The sequence below is a fragment of the Ochlerotatus camptorhynchus genome, unplaced genomic scaffold (genome assembly GCF_037179485.1).
Source record: "Ochlerotatus camptorhynchus isolate MF236.1 unplaced genomic scaffold, CSIRO-AGI_Acam_v1.1 ptg000192l, whole genome shotgun sequence".
NCBI lineage: Eukaryota > Metazoa > Arthropoda > Insecta > Diptera > Culicidae > Ochlerotatus > Ochlerotatus camptorhynchus.
In genome coordinates, this window is record NW_027040682.1 from 2329063 (window position 1) to 2343227 (window position 14165).

General features: G+C 42.3%; 1 protein-coding gene and 1 pseudogene across 2 annotated transcripts in view; both read right to left on the reverse strand.

Annotated features, from left to right (window-relative positions):
• LOC135702387 (homologous-pairing protein 2 homolog) overlaps positions 1-14165 on the reverse strand; it is a 369039-nt gene that overhangs the window by 138013 nt on the left and 216861 nt on the right. The gene's annotated exons all lie outside the window — the stretch shown is intronic.
• Positions 12714-13897, reverse strand: LOC135702346 (uncharacterized; annotated as a pseudogene).

A 14165-nucleotide genomic window follows, 5' to 3' on the forward strand; every position in this document is an offset into this window, starting at 1 on the left:
TCATTTTCAACTTCTATTCAATTTTCATACTGCCGTACTCTAACGGAACTATCCACCTACCCTCTTCTAAAGATCATTCTCTAGCTAATAAATCATCACACTAAAGCTTCATGTTAGCATTTCCAACCAACTCTGAAAATCGTTAACTTCGCGTATGAAGTAACATAAAAAAACACTTTGAATACTTTATTCAATTTCCTTTCCATCGCTGAAAGCCCGCACGTTTCCCTTAAGACCCCTTATTAAATTTTGTGCAATGGTAGAGCCAATCTTTTTGGTCACTTTCATCCATTCTTTCTTCAACTCCAGCTCGTTCTTAAACACCTTGGACGATTTTCGAACTTTGGCCTTCATTATGGCCCAAAATATTTCCACCGGACGAATCTCTGGTGAATTTGGGGGGTTGGCGGTTTTTGGTACAAAAACAACGTTATTGTCTCTGTACCAATCCAACGTCGATCGCGCGTAATGGCATGATGCCAGGTCCGGCCAAAATAATGTTTCACCTCTGTGGGACCGCAGGAAGGGCAACAGACGCTTCTGGAGGCACTCGGTGCGGTAAATGTCGCTGTTGATGGTACCCTTTGTGATGTACGGTTTACTCAATTTATCGCATTGGCATATGGCCTGCAAGAGCAAGTATGTTTTGGCGAATTTGTCCACTTTCTTCTTCCTTATGTCTTCCGGAACATCAAACCATGATTTTTTTTTTCCTTCATTAATGTCGGTCTCTGTTCCGCAATCTAGTGCCAATCACCGACGGACATCGATTGCCATCCATTGACGCCAACCGAATGTGTAGGAAGGCAGCTTCCACACCTGCGTAGGATATCGCACCCATTCACAACACACATGGGCAGGGACCAACGGCTTTGCTTCCCTTCCGAAGGAAGCCGTGACCAGAGATTTTTATGCTTTAGAAAAATCCCACCGACCTCGGCTGGGATTGAACCCAGACCTATTGGGGTGTTAGACAAACCGTGATTTGGCAACGTAGAACTCCAGCCCCGGTATCTGCTTTGCGTCTGCCTTGAGGTTTCGTCATCCATAACCACACACATCGGTTTCATTAACCACTCTCGATACAGCTTCCTTGCGCGGGATTTGACCGCCGTGTTTTGTTGATCACGCCGGTTCGGTGCCTTCCGGATCTTAAATACACGAAGCCCAGCTCGTTTCATGTTTTGCTGAACGAACCAGGCGGAACACTTTGCCTTCAGAGCCGCGTCGCGAATCGAAAGGTTCGGATTACGCTTGAAATAATCCAACACCTGCCGGGTCTTCACAGGGTCAGCTGTTTTCGATTTTCTTCCACCCGCCGCTCGGTCGTCTGGGACTCCTTAAGCGATTTTACCACCCCAGACACAGTTGTATGGGTGATTCCCAGTTGTCTTCCAATCCATCTCATGGTCGCTGTCGGATTTTCCTTGACAGCGCGCAAAAGTTTTCCGGCGATTTTCTTCTTGTTTCGATGACATCTCAATAACCACTGAACCGATTGTTATGAAATTTTGCACATGTAAACAATTCACTCCAAACTGGGTATAACTACCCAGATTTTCATCAATTTTTACACACGGATAAAAAAAGTTACACACGGATAAAAATGGTGCATTTTTTTCGAGTACAAGCCTTATGCCGAATCTCTTAGTGGTGGCATACGCCTTCGAGAGATCGAGAGATGCTATCCAGCAATGTTCATCTCTGTTTGGCAGTAACCTATTCAACTCCGCCAAGTAAGCATCGGTGCCCCGGCCAGCCAGCCAGCTGGCTGAAGGCGTGTTGCCTTTTGTCGAGTCGTCCGTTCGACTCTAGCTCGGTTGTTAATCTTCGGTTCACGATACGCTCGAACGCCTTCGCAATACAGTTGGTCAGTGTGATGGGTCGGAAAGTGGTAGAGCCAGACTCTGTAGAGTTCGGATTCGGGATTGACACTATTATTCCAGTTCGCCAGCTGGTCGAGAAAACACCACTATGCCGTTCTGCTTTTTTCCTTCGCTATTTGGAACAATGGCTAAAGGTCGCCGATCTCTCACAGAAGTGTTTAGCCTGTTCTTTTGGTACTTTTTCCGCATTATACGTGTACCCGTCGGATCGTTTGATGACAGTCCTGCTGTGCTGATGCTTGCCTCTCAAAGTGTTGACAATCTGCCACATTTCTGCCGTAGTGCTGCTTGGAGATATTTTCCCAACAAATTCTTCCCATGATCGACACTTGGCTTCGTTTACTTCCGGATGTTCGAGGTAGTATGCTAGATGTTGCTGCAGACAGTATCCGGTAGACGAGCTCTTCCACTCCAATTTCATCATCCGGTTTGATGCTGCTAGCCGTTCAAAGGATGTCCAGTACGCTTGATTATAAAGCCATCTTCTTCACTTCGTTGTAACCTGTGCGAATTGAGGTCAGAAAACGGTCATCTTAAAGTGATTGCAGTTGTCAGTCGTCGGTCGCCAGATAAATTTGGGAGCAAACATCTCGGAACAGATCGAGAGGTCTATGGCTGAAGATGAACCGGTTGGTGGGTCACTCCGAGTGTACAATCCATCATTCAGGATAATCAGTTGTTCAGTCAGCGTTTTCTCGCCGATGAAGCGGCCAAGTGCATTCGAAGATGTGGAGCCCCAGGCGGGATGATGCGCATTGAAATCGCCAAGTAACATGAATGGCGCTGGTAATCATGCACACAAGTCGTCTAGCTCGGTATGACATTGCTGGGACCTGGGAGGGATGTATATCGACACCACCGTCATTGGTATCGGAAGATGGAGCCGAACTGCAATAGCTTGGAGGTCGCAGTCGATTTCTATGCGTTCGAAGGGTACTCCTGCGCGGATTGCAAGACCCACTCCCTGTTGTCAATACTGACGGGAGGAAGAGGTTACTTCACGCTTTCGCTCCCCCACAGCGATTTTGCGATACTGATGATGACGATGAAGATGCATCGCGGCAGACTTCACCGGCGAAATGCCAATTATTAGAACTGATAGCGCCGTTGGCGCTCACAATAATGCGGCGGTGGCTTGTGTTTTCTGACGGCACTTCATGCCAACGGGTGCTTTTGCAGGAACATGTGAGTGGTCTTGAGGTGGGTACATTGGGTGTAAGCGGTAGATATCGAGGTGATATCGTGGTAGGTAGATAGGTGGTATGTGACTCTAATGTTTCATAATCGACCGCCGAGGAGGATTCTCCACAAAGGATTGGGGTAAGACGTTCCGGATGGACCTGTAATAGTGAAAAGGATACTACACTTTCCCTCCCTTTAAGTCGATCGCTGTCGTTGTCCGTTTCGCTTGTCCGGTTTGTATTGATAGTCGGTAAACGTTTGGAGGAATGGATCTTATCGATGATTCTAGCTAGGAGGCGTCGCTTCGATCTCATCCTCGTTGACACTTATCGTTACCTGGTCGGATGTCGGTGTTTTTTCTACGGATTTCTTCAGAGATGGACATTGTTGACTGGGTAAACTGTTGTTGCTCCTTTCGTGCCTTTTCTTCTTCTTGTTGTATCTAGGCTCCGTTGTCGCTGGCCATCTACTACTGAAGTACATTGACTGTGCGACTATCTGCGATTCTCCGGGTTTTCTCATGAGTTGACATTGAAGTGTCGGTTCGATTGCTTGGTTCGTTTGACTTTCGGAAGGATGGATCGGTATGCTCGGCTGGGATAACGGAGTTTGTTGAACTTGCGGTGTTCGAATTACTTTGATGTGTGCCAGAAGTTTGTCGATTTTTTCGTCCTTCTTCATCACTTCAAGAAGTTTAGCAATTTGGGCATCTTTCTCCTCCATTTTCTTCTTCAACCCCTCCAATTTTTTCTGTTCGGCAGTCTGCTGGGCTGCAGCTGCAGCGTAGCTTCCTGTTTCTGCTTCGACTCGCTTGCATGCTTCATGGTACGTTAAATTATGATCCACTTTTAGACGGATAACTTCCATTTCCTTCTTATAGAACGGGTATTGACGGTAGTTCGGACGATGAGGTCCACCACAATTGATGCAGTAGGCAGCTGCTGCACACTGTTCATCCTCCGCAAGTTAATGATCGACAGAACAGTTAAGGCAGCGTTTCGGACCAGGACATTGTACACGGGGATGATTATATCGGACACAGCCATAGCACAAGAGAGGTTTAGGGTAGTACGGACGGAAAGTGACGCGATGGACACCAATTTTTACATGAGACGGGTAGATGCTCCTGTTAAACGTAAGGATCAGAGCTGGCGTGTTGACTGGCTTACCGTGCTCTTTTCGAGTGATTCGCTGGACTCGGATGACTCTCTGGCTCTAAATATTAAGGGAGTTTTACCGGAAGCCGTAATTCCCGCCCAAACCATCACCGAAGCTGGATGATGTGATCTGGTAACATTCGTACGGTTAGAAGAACCCTTTGGCAATAGCTGGCAATCGTTTTGGTGGTTGTGGTATTGCTCAACAGTGAAAATCTTCTCATCGGTGAGTAAAATCGTGCGATGCCGTCCATTGCCGAAATCCTTCAATTGCCGAATTGGATTTTTGGTGCCGATTCCTTTTCATCCTGTCATTTAGGTAATGGTTCTTCGAAAATTTGTAAGAATGCAATCCTAAATCCTTGCATAGAATAGTTCGTACTGACTTTGGGTCGATTTTCAATGATTCCGCCATTTTTTGGATAGACCGTCTAGAATCTCGATTAATCCTAAGACGAAGTATGTTCCGGTTCTGAGGGGTCCTCGTACTTCTTTTTCTGCCTCTTCCTGAATGGTCCTCCGAATTTCCGAGTTCATGGTACCGTTTTATAGCATCCCGAACTGTTTGCGAAGGCATTTACAATGTTTTTGCAATACGTGCTGGACGAATTCCTTGTTTATAAAGCTTAATTACTGCACTTCGTAGTGGACTGGACTTCATTACGGCAATACACGTGAATCGATTCAAACGAAACTACAAGCGTTTGTTTATTATGTATCAAGGTCTCAAGTGGCAGATGTCTTGATCAACAATAGAAAAGGGCCCATCAGCATTTGTAAACAAACCGTTCTAAAGCCCTTTCCTCACAAAGCGAAGACCACCCACGCAAACGAACACCATCATCGTGTAGGGGAAACTTTCTACTATCCGATGATAAAGGGTGATACGGTCAAAATTTGGTCAATATCAACTTGACGTATTTCTTTCAATTTTGCATTTAAAAAACCTGAACACCCCTCATTTTGAAGGTGTGTGTGTGTAGAATGTTGCTCCTATTTTGATTTTGGAATTCACTCTTCAGTTGTCAAAATGCCGTCCAAGCAAGAAGAGCAGCGTATCAAAATTTTGCTCGCGCATCGCGAAAATCCGAGCTACTCGCACGCAAAGTTGGCAAAATCGCTAAAAGTTGCCAAATTAACCGTAACAAATGCAATTAAAGTGTTTGGGGAACGTTTGTCGACAGCCAAGAAGTCTGGATCGGGGGGAAATCGAAAACCGTAAGCCGCTGAGACGACAAAGAGAGTTGCCGGTAGTTTCAAGCGAAACCCTAACCTCTCTCTCCGAGATGCCGCAAATAAGCTGGGTGTATCGTCTACAACCGTGCATCGAGCCAAAAAACGAGCCGGACTATCGACTTACAAGAAGGTAGTGACTCCAAATCGCGATGATAAACAAAATACGACGGCCAAAGCGCGATCCCGGAGGCTGTACACGACGATGCTGACGAAGTTTGACTGCGTGGTAATGGACGACGAAACCTACGTCAAAGCCGACTACAAGCAGCTTCCGGGACAGGAGTTTTATACGGCAAAAGGAAGGGGAAAGGTAGCAGATGTTTTCAAGCACATGAAACTGTCAAAGTTCGCAAAGAAATATCTGGTTTGGCAAGCCATCTGTACCTGTGGCTTGAAAAGCAGCATTTTCATAGCTTCCGGGACTGTCAACCAAGAAATTTACGTGAAAGAGTGTTTGAATAAACGTCTGCTGCCTTTCCTGAAGAAACACGGTTGGAACAGTACGGAACGTACTGTTTTGGCCGGATTTGGCATCTTGCCATTACGGTAAAAAGGCCATGGAGTGGTACGCCGCCAACAACGTGCAGGTGGTTCCCAAGGACAAGAACCCTCCCAACACGCCAGAGCTCCGCCCAATTGAGAAATACTGGGCTATTGTCAAGCGGAACCTAAAGAAGACCAAAACAAAACTGCTAAGGGCGAGCAGCAGTTCAAGGCAAACTGGCTTTCTGCGGCGAAGAAGGTGGACAAGGTGGCTGTACAAAATCTGATGGCAGGGGTCAAGCGTAAGGCCCGGCAATTCGGATTTGGAAAAGCGGAAGCCTAACTGAATATTTTTCCTGAATTTTATACTAATTGAACTTGAAAAAGAAATTTAATTTGATTTTTTAAATAAACGATTTCACCGATTTACACGCGTTTTCCCTTGACCAAATTTTGACCGTATCACCCTTTAGTGTTGGTTTGCGTGGGCGGCCTTCGCTTTGTGAGGAAAGGGCTTTAGAACGGTTTGTTTACAAATGCTGATGGGCCCTTTTCTATTGTTGATCCAGATGTGTGCTCATTTCAGCATCTGTCGAATTCGAGCTATACACTGAGAGAAAAAACACACGGATAATTTTTCCACACCCTGTAGAACTTTAATACGCCAATTTCGGCGTATTAGAGAAAATTTCGTTCCTGTTTCATGTTTGCCAAGAAACTTGTTGCCTATTCGGAAGTTCTGTGAATTTAAAGTAGGAAGTTTTCGGAAATTTTTGGTCGAAGGTTCTCTGCATTTCTCGTCTGATGTTCTCTGTGCTTCTCCTTGGAAGTTCTCTGGATTTCTTCTCGGAGATTCTAAGAGTTTCTCCTGAACTTCGCGTCGGAAATTTTGTGAAGTTCTCTGAATTTTTCGTCGGAGGTTCTCAGAACTTCTCCTCGGAACTTCTCTGAACTTCTCCTCGAATGTTCGCTGAATTTCTCCTCGTAAGCTTTGAACTTCTCCTCTTCTCGCCAGAAGTTCTCTGATCTTCTTCTCGGGAGTTTTCTGAACCTCTCTTTCGCAGTTCTTTGAACTTCTCCTCAGAAGATCTCGACTTCTTGTTGGAAGTTATGTGATCTTCTCCTCGGAAGTTCTCTGAACTTCTCGTCAGACGTACTATGAACATCTTGTGAACATCTGCGTTGGTCCGTATTGTTCGTTGGTTAAAGTAACCTACTAATTTTCCATTACAATATCCACGCAACGCAGCATTATAAATCATTAATAAATCGAAACTTACACACCCCCACTAATTTAAATTATAAATCTTAATGTGTTATACGAGCCCACACCGCTACCCAAAAGCATGGACTGAAAGCTTTTCTACCAGATATTCGTGCCAAATGCAGTCAGATGGCAGCACCGGCTAACAATACTAGCACAAGCACAACATAAAACCAAACATCTTAAACGCAACTCACGGACACGATAAGTATCTCTAGAAACAAAGCACGAGACAAGCATAAAAACGATTCACCAAAGCACCCATTAACAAAAAACAAATCGATTTCGATTTGCGAAAAAGTGTAAATGGGATCATGGAACACGAGAGCAATAATATTGTTGCAAATCGAATCGAAAAGCTGCAATGGCAAAAGAACCAGCATGGAAAAAAAGAAGTTCAATGATACAGCCGTAGCCGCGCGGTTGTCGTCGTTGCTACCGCGCCGCCGGCCACCGTCGATAATAGCAATCGCGAGAGCATACCGTTGACGATTTACATAACAACAAAACTGTATGAAACCACCCCACTTCAACCCGCTCGCTTACCGAAGAGGGTGTCTGATCTTATGTTGGCCGGCAAGCAGTTCAATTCCGAACATTTCACGTGCTCTCAATTACCGAAACCGTATTGCCATTGTCGTTGCAAGATGCTCACATTCCGTCGCACTGTGCTGAAATTTTTGATTGTCGGAATTTCAACTATGCAATGCAAATTTGCGAAGGTGTTAAAACTTCCCACGTGAGTGTCAGAAGCTAAGTCACACTTTGAGCAGTGAGTGAACATATCGTGAGCATTTCGTCATCGCAAATCGATTCTGTCAGTTCGGCTGATTGAGCTTTTGTAGGCATACGCTGAGGAGAGCCATTTGCCAATCAAGCATTGTTGAGGTGGGTCGTTGAGTTTTCCAGTTTCAACTGCACCATCATTTCAATACATCACACCATCAGTAGAAATTCGAAAATCACTTACTGTTTTCCTACATTTTCTATCAATAATGCAATTAACAAATTCGTAATTCGTGGCTACAGCAACGTAGATGAGAACGCGCCAGCAATGCGTAATATTTATTAAGACGAGTGAGAAAAATTCGCGAAGTTTGCAAATATTGGGCCATTATACCGAGATCAGCCGAGATGCGCTCGGCCATTATCGTAAGGATGTGTAGGTCTCGAGGTTTGTTTTTCTCTGCTTTCTGTTACTATTGATTAGCAGTATTTGTCTACATTCATGACTTGTCTTCACACTAATAGTGAATTTGTTTTTGATTCAGTTCCAACCTGGATTGGGGCTGCTTGTTGTTTATCAAACATCAGTGTGGACGTTTGTTTTTGTAACCTGACTCGGGTTGAGGTTCGCACTGACAATAAGCTTGGGAATGCTCAAATTGGAACTGGTTCCAACGTGGATAATAAACGCTTTAAGTTTTGTACAGTGGCTGCAGTTGCAGAGAAAACACATTGGGATGTTCGTCAAACAAGACCCCTTTAAATTAAGAATTTATTCACAAATCGTGAGCTTCCAAATCCAGAAGATTTCTCACATTTCAAAAACACAGTCAATTAAATGGACGTCAGTCTAAAATCAACATCCGCTAACTCAGTCCGCATCGTGCTTTCTTGCTTTTTGCTTAAGGAAGTGTTACTACTACCTAAAGCTACAACAAATTTAAACAGCACTTTTCAGTGCTCAATATACCTGTAAAATTTCTACCTTGTTCAATTATTATTCTTCTTCGATCCTTGTTTGGACCCTACCGGAGGTAATCCTTCTTAGATATCGATTTGGAAAATTCCTCTTCGATCCTTCAGATTCTCATAGTAGTCTGCTTGGAAGTCGATTTGGATAAAAATTTACTGCTGCCATAGCGCCTAAGCGCAAAAGAAAAGGGCAAACTATTGATCCCCTTTCTGATGAAATTAATTTGAGCAATCAATTTGATTTGCTCACGGATGATGAGAATGATCCATTATCCAGGAAAAAATCTAGTATACTTTCCCGGCTTAATGCCAAGAAGGAAAATATTCCCCCTATTGTGATAACCACTTCCGATTTCCTTGCCCTTCGCACGGAACTTTTGAACTTCATGAAATTGAATATTTCACTGCACCGTCGGGGTGAATGCCGTGTATTGGCTGAAACCTTGGACGGATTCAAATGTCTTATCAAGTATCTTACTGAGAAGCAGCATATTTTTTTTACCTACGACACCAAAACTGAACGTGTGTTCAAGGTTGTCATGAAAGGACTGCCCAGTGGTGAATCCCTGGATCAGATCAAAGATGAACTGGCAAAATTACTTGGAGTTGTGCCACTCCAAGTAATCAAAATGAAAATGAAATCCCGTCCTGGCGATTCGCGCAACGCGATTTCTAATAATTTTTATTTAGTTCACTTCAAGTCTAGAGAAATAAACAACCTTAAGGCCTTAGAAAAAGCTAGCCTTATGCTCCATGTCCGAGTGAAGTGGGAACACCTCAGGAAGACTGGAGGAAATTTCCAAAAGCTCACCCAGTGCCGTAGGTGCCAGCGGAACTAAAAATTTCTACATGCCAGCTAAATGCATGAATTGTGGTGATTCCTCTCACGCAAAGTACGACTGTTGAAGGAAGATCCCAAGAAATGTAAATGTTCAAATTGTGGTGAAAACCACAAATCCAATTTTTGGGAATGTAAGACTCGCAAAACGATCCTTTAGTCTCGTTCTAAGTGACAGGTAGGAAACGCTCCACGTTTTCGACCAAGTACAAATTACTCTACTGTTAAGGTTCAATTTACTTTGATGCATTTAAAAAAAAATCAAAAGCAGTTTTTTTCGACACATTATTTTAGATTGCAAAAAGCTCGCGTCATTTTGTGTAAAATATCAAAAGGAATCGAATAGTGCGAGCTTTTTGCAATCTGATATGATGCGTCGGAAAAAACTGCTTTTGAAATTTTCCAAAAAGCATCAAAGTAAATTGAACCTTAACAACGGTCAGCGAGGAACAAATTCTACATTCACCCCTGCTTCAAATTTTTCATCTGTACCTACTCCCCTCGCTGCTAACAATGTTCAGCGAGTTAATAATAATAATAATACTAACCAATGTAATTTTGACTTAGGAAGCATTACTGCTACTAAATAGGAATTTTTACAGAAATCATTAATTACCGTGATTACTGATATGCTTAAATCTAACTCCATGTTTGATGCTATTCAAACTGGAGTTTAATTTGCAAACAATATTGTCATGACTTTGAAATACGGTAATGGATTTTAAATCATTAAACATTTTAAATTGGAGTGCTCGATCTCTTAAAGATAATGAAGACGAGCTATTTAATTTTTTGAGAGTTCATAACGTGCATATTGCCGTTATAACAGAAACGTTACTTAAACCTGACCATAAGGTTAAGAGGGACGCAAATTATTTCATTTATAGAAATGATCGTCTTGATGGAGCCTGTGGTGACGTTGCCATCATTGTTCATAGACGAATCAAACATAAAATGTTTTCTTCATTTGAAACCAAAGCTTTTGAAACTTTGGGACTTTCTGTTGAAACAAAATCGTTTATAGCTGCCTTTTTTGCATTCCAATGCGTAGGCCAGCAAAAGAATTTTCTCAAGGGTGACCTTCAAAGGTCTAAATTCTTCATTATTGGTGATTTCAATGCAAAACACCGCTCATGGAATAATGCTCAAAGTAATTCCAATGGTAATATTCTGTTTGATGATTGTTCTGCAGGTTATTACACTATTCAATATCCAAACAGCCCAACATGCTTTTTTTCAGCAAGAAATCCCTCAACTATTGATTTGGTCTTAGCTGATTCATGTCAATTTTGTAGCCAATTGGTTATCCATGCTGACTTCGATTCTGATCACCTTCCAGTAACTTTTGAAATATCTAAAGAAATAATTTCTAATCCCAACAGCTCTACTTTCAATTACCATAGAGCTGATTGGGAGCAACATCGAACATTCATGGAATATAGCTCCTATCCAAACATTCCTTTGCAAACCAAAGATGAAATTATTTATGCTCTTGAATCTTTGACTACTTCTATAGTTGAAGCAAGAGCTGCCTCAGTACCAAAATGCGAGGTTAAATTCGATTCAATTATAATAGACGACGATCTTCTGCTCTTTATCCGTCTTAAAAATGTCCGTAGGAGACAAAATCAAAAAACACGCGATCCTGCAATGAAAGTTATCTGGCGGGATTTGCAAAAACAAATTAAAAGGCAATTCTCTGCCCTGAGGAACAAAACTTTTGAAAATAATGTTTCTTAATTAGATCCGAGTTCCAAACCCTTTTGGAGACTCATAAAAATTTTGAAAAAAAAAACTCAAAAGCGCTTAAAGAAGGTGATAAAACTTTGATCACAAATTTGGAAAAAGCTCAGAAACTTGTTAAGCAATTCGAAAGTTCCCATAATTTCAGTTTGGGTCTTACTAGTCCTATTGAGAATTAGGTTGCTCGGGATTTTCTGAATATTTTCTTTTTGATGACTCCTGGGGGACTGATTTGGACTAAGTAAGGGCTATAACTAAAAAGTTTCATAATATGAAAGCTCCAGGTGATGATGGAATTTTCTATATCCTCATCAAAAAACTCCCAGAGAGTACTTTGTATTTCTTGGTAAAATTATTTAACAGATGTTTCCATTTGGCATACTTTCCTGATAAATGGAAAAATGTTAAAGTTGTTCCAATTTTGAAACCGGATAAAAATCCAGCTGAAGCTTCTAGCTACCGTCCAATAAGTTTGCTTTCTTCAATAAGTAAACTTTTTGAAAAGATAATTTTGAATAGAATGATGCTTCACATAGATACGAACTCAATTTTTGCAGATGAGCAGTTTGGATTTCGCCATGGGCATTCAACTACTCATCAACTCTTAAGAGTTACCAATTTAATTCGTTCAAACAAATCTGAAGGCCACTCAACTGGAGTTGCTCTTCTAGACATAGAAAAAGCATTCGACAGTGTTTGGCATGTAGGTTTGATTGCTAAATTGAAAAGTTTAATTTTCCACTTCATATTATGAAATTAGTTCAAAATTATTTAACTGACAGAACTCTGCAGGTAAATTATCAAAATTCCAAATTTAATCGACTACCTGTTAGAGCAGAAGTTCCTCAGGGTAGCATTCTTGGGCCTATATTGTATAACATTTTCACTTCGGACCTCCCTGATTTGCCTCAGGGTTGCCAAAAATCTTTGTTCGCTGATGACACAGGCATTTCCGCTAAAGGAAGAAGTCTTCGTGTTATTTGCAGCAGACTGCAGAAAAGTTTAGATATTTTCTCTTCTTATTTACAAAAATGGAAGATTTCTCCCAACGCTTCCAAAACTCAACTTATAATATTTCCACATAAGCCTAGAGCTTCGTGTTTGAAACCTAGTAGTAGTCACATAGTCACTATGAACGGAGTTCCAATTTCCTGGTCAAACCAAGTGAAATATCTTGGATTAGTACTTGACCAAAAATTAACTTTTAAATATCACATTGAGGGCATTCAAGCCAAATGTGTAGGTTTTTTAGTAGCCAAGATCGTAACCTTTCCTTCATTATCGATCAATAAATCGCCAATGACTTTGTCATTCTGATTGTCCACCAGATTGAATGAGTTATTGTCAAAGATCGTAAACGGTTGAATAAAATCTTTGAAAAAATATTGAATATCCCGCTCCTCGTGAGACAAATCAACACCTGATCGTTGCTGTAACTTCGTTAGCATAGAAATTCCTATCATTTCGACAGCTTTATTTTAATTTTGTCCTTATGGATTGGTACATAATCAGAAAAAAAAACTTTAAATGGAGTTTTCACATTGGCTGATGGATCATTACTATCGATAGACAATCGGGGGTCTACTGTTGAAGAAATTTCTCTGACTGGATCTTCAGCACATCCTGCTACCGACTGTGTGGATCCTTGAGTTTTACCTGAAACTTTAGCTGGGATACTATCGATTCCGGGTGAAAAAGTATCCATAGTTGGTCGTCGGTTTCGCTATGCATTTCTTCTTTCCTTTATTTAACGTCGGTCTCTGTTCCGCAATCTAGTGCCAATCACCGACGGACATCGATTGACATCCATTGACGGCAATCGAATGTGCAGGAAGGCAGCTTCCACACCTGCGTAGGATATCGCACCCATTCAAACACACATATGGGCCGGGACCAACGGCTTTACTTCCCTTCCGAAGGAAGACGTGACCAGAGATTTTTATGCCTCAGAAAAATCCCACCGACCTCGGCTGGGATTGAACCCAGACGCATTGGGGTGAGAAAGCAGTCACGCTTACCACTACACCACCGGCGCCGGCCGCTATGCATTTGGTATAGTCGACTTTGTTAGCATTTAATTCCCCTTGCAACTACTTTCTCTAGTACAGCTCCAAAGTATCGCGAGGTGAAATTGTCCCCTGGATGCGCTGTGCGCCAATCATCCACTTCTTGCTTCCACTGGTCTTTGAGCGGCTTGAAAATAGACACGTCCGCTGGTTGTGTAATGCGGGTCGTATTAGGGTATAAGATAATCAGAGTTATTTCTAGCTGCTGACATAAATCTGCTACTTCTACTCTTACGTGGGGAGAATGACCATCCACAAAGATATTACTGGCAGTTTGATACCTTCTCGAAGAAGGAAAGGATGAAAGATTTTTTAACGTACTCACTAAAGTTGTGAGTCGTCATCAACCCGCTCTCGCTCTGCCCAATTCCCCATTCTGGTGGAAATCCGTGTGCGATTTCCTTTCTGATTTCGCTGTCCTGGAAGAATAATCAGTGGATTCACGACACTTCCGGTTGCGCTAAATGAAAACATCACTGTAACATTCTGTTTGCCACAGGCCTGTTCAACTTCGTATACGTTTCGACTCCCTCTTTCTGCGATGACTTCTGTAGTTTTTGGAGTCGAGAAGCATATTATCCATTCTATGGTGGACCAGCCACTTGTGAACTT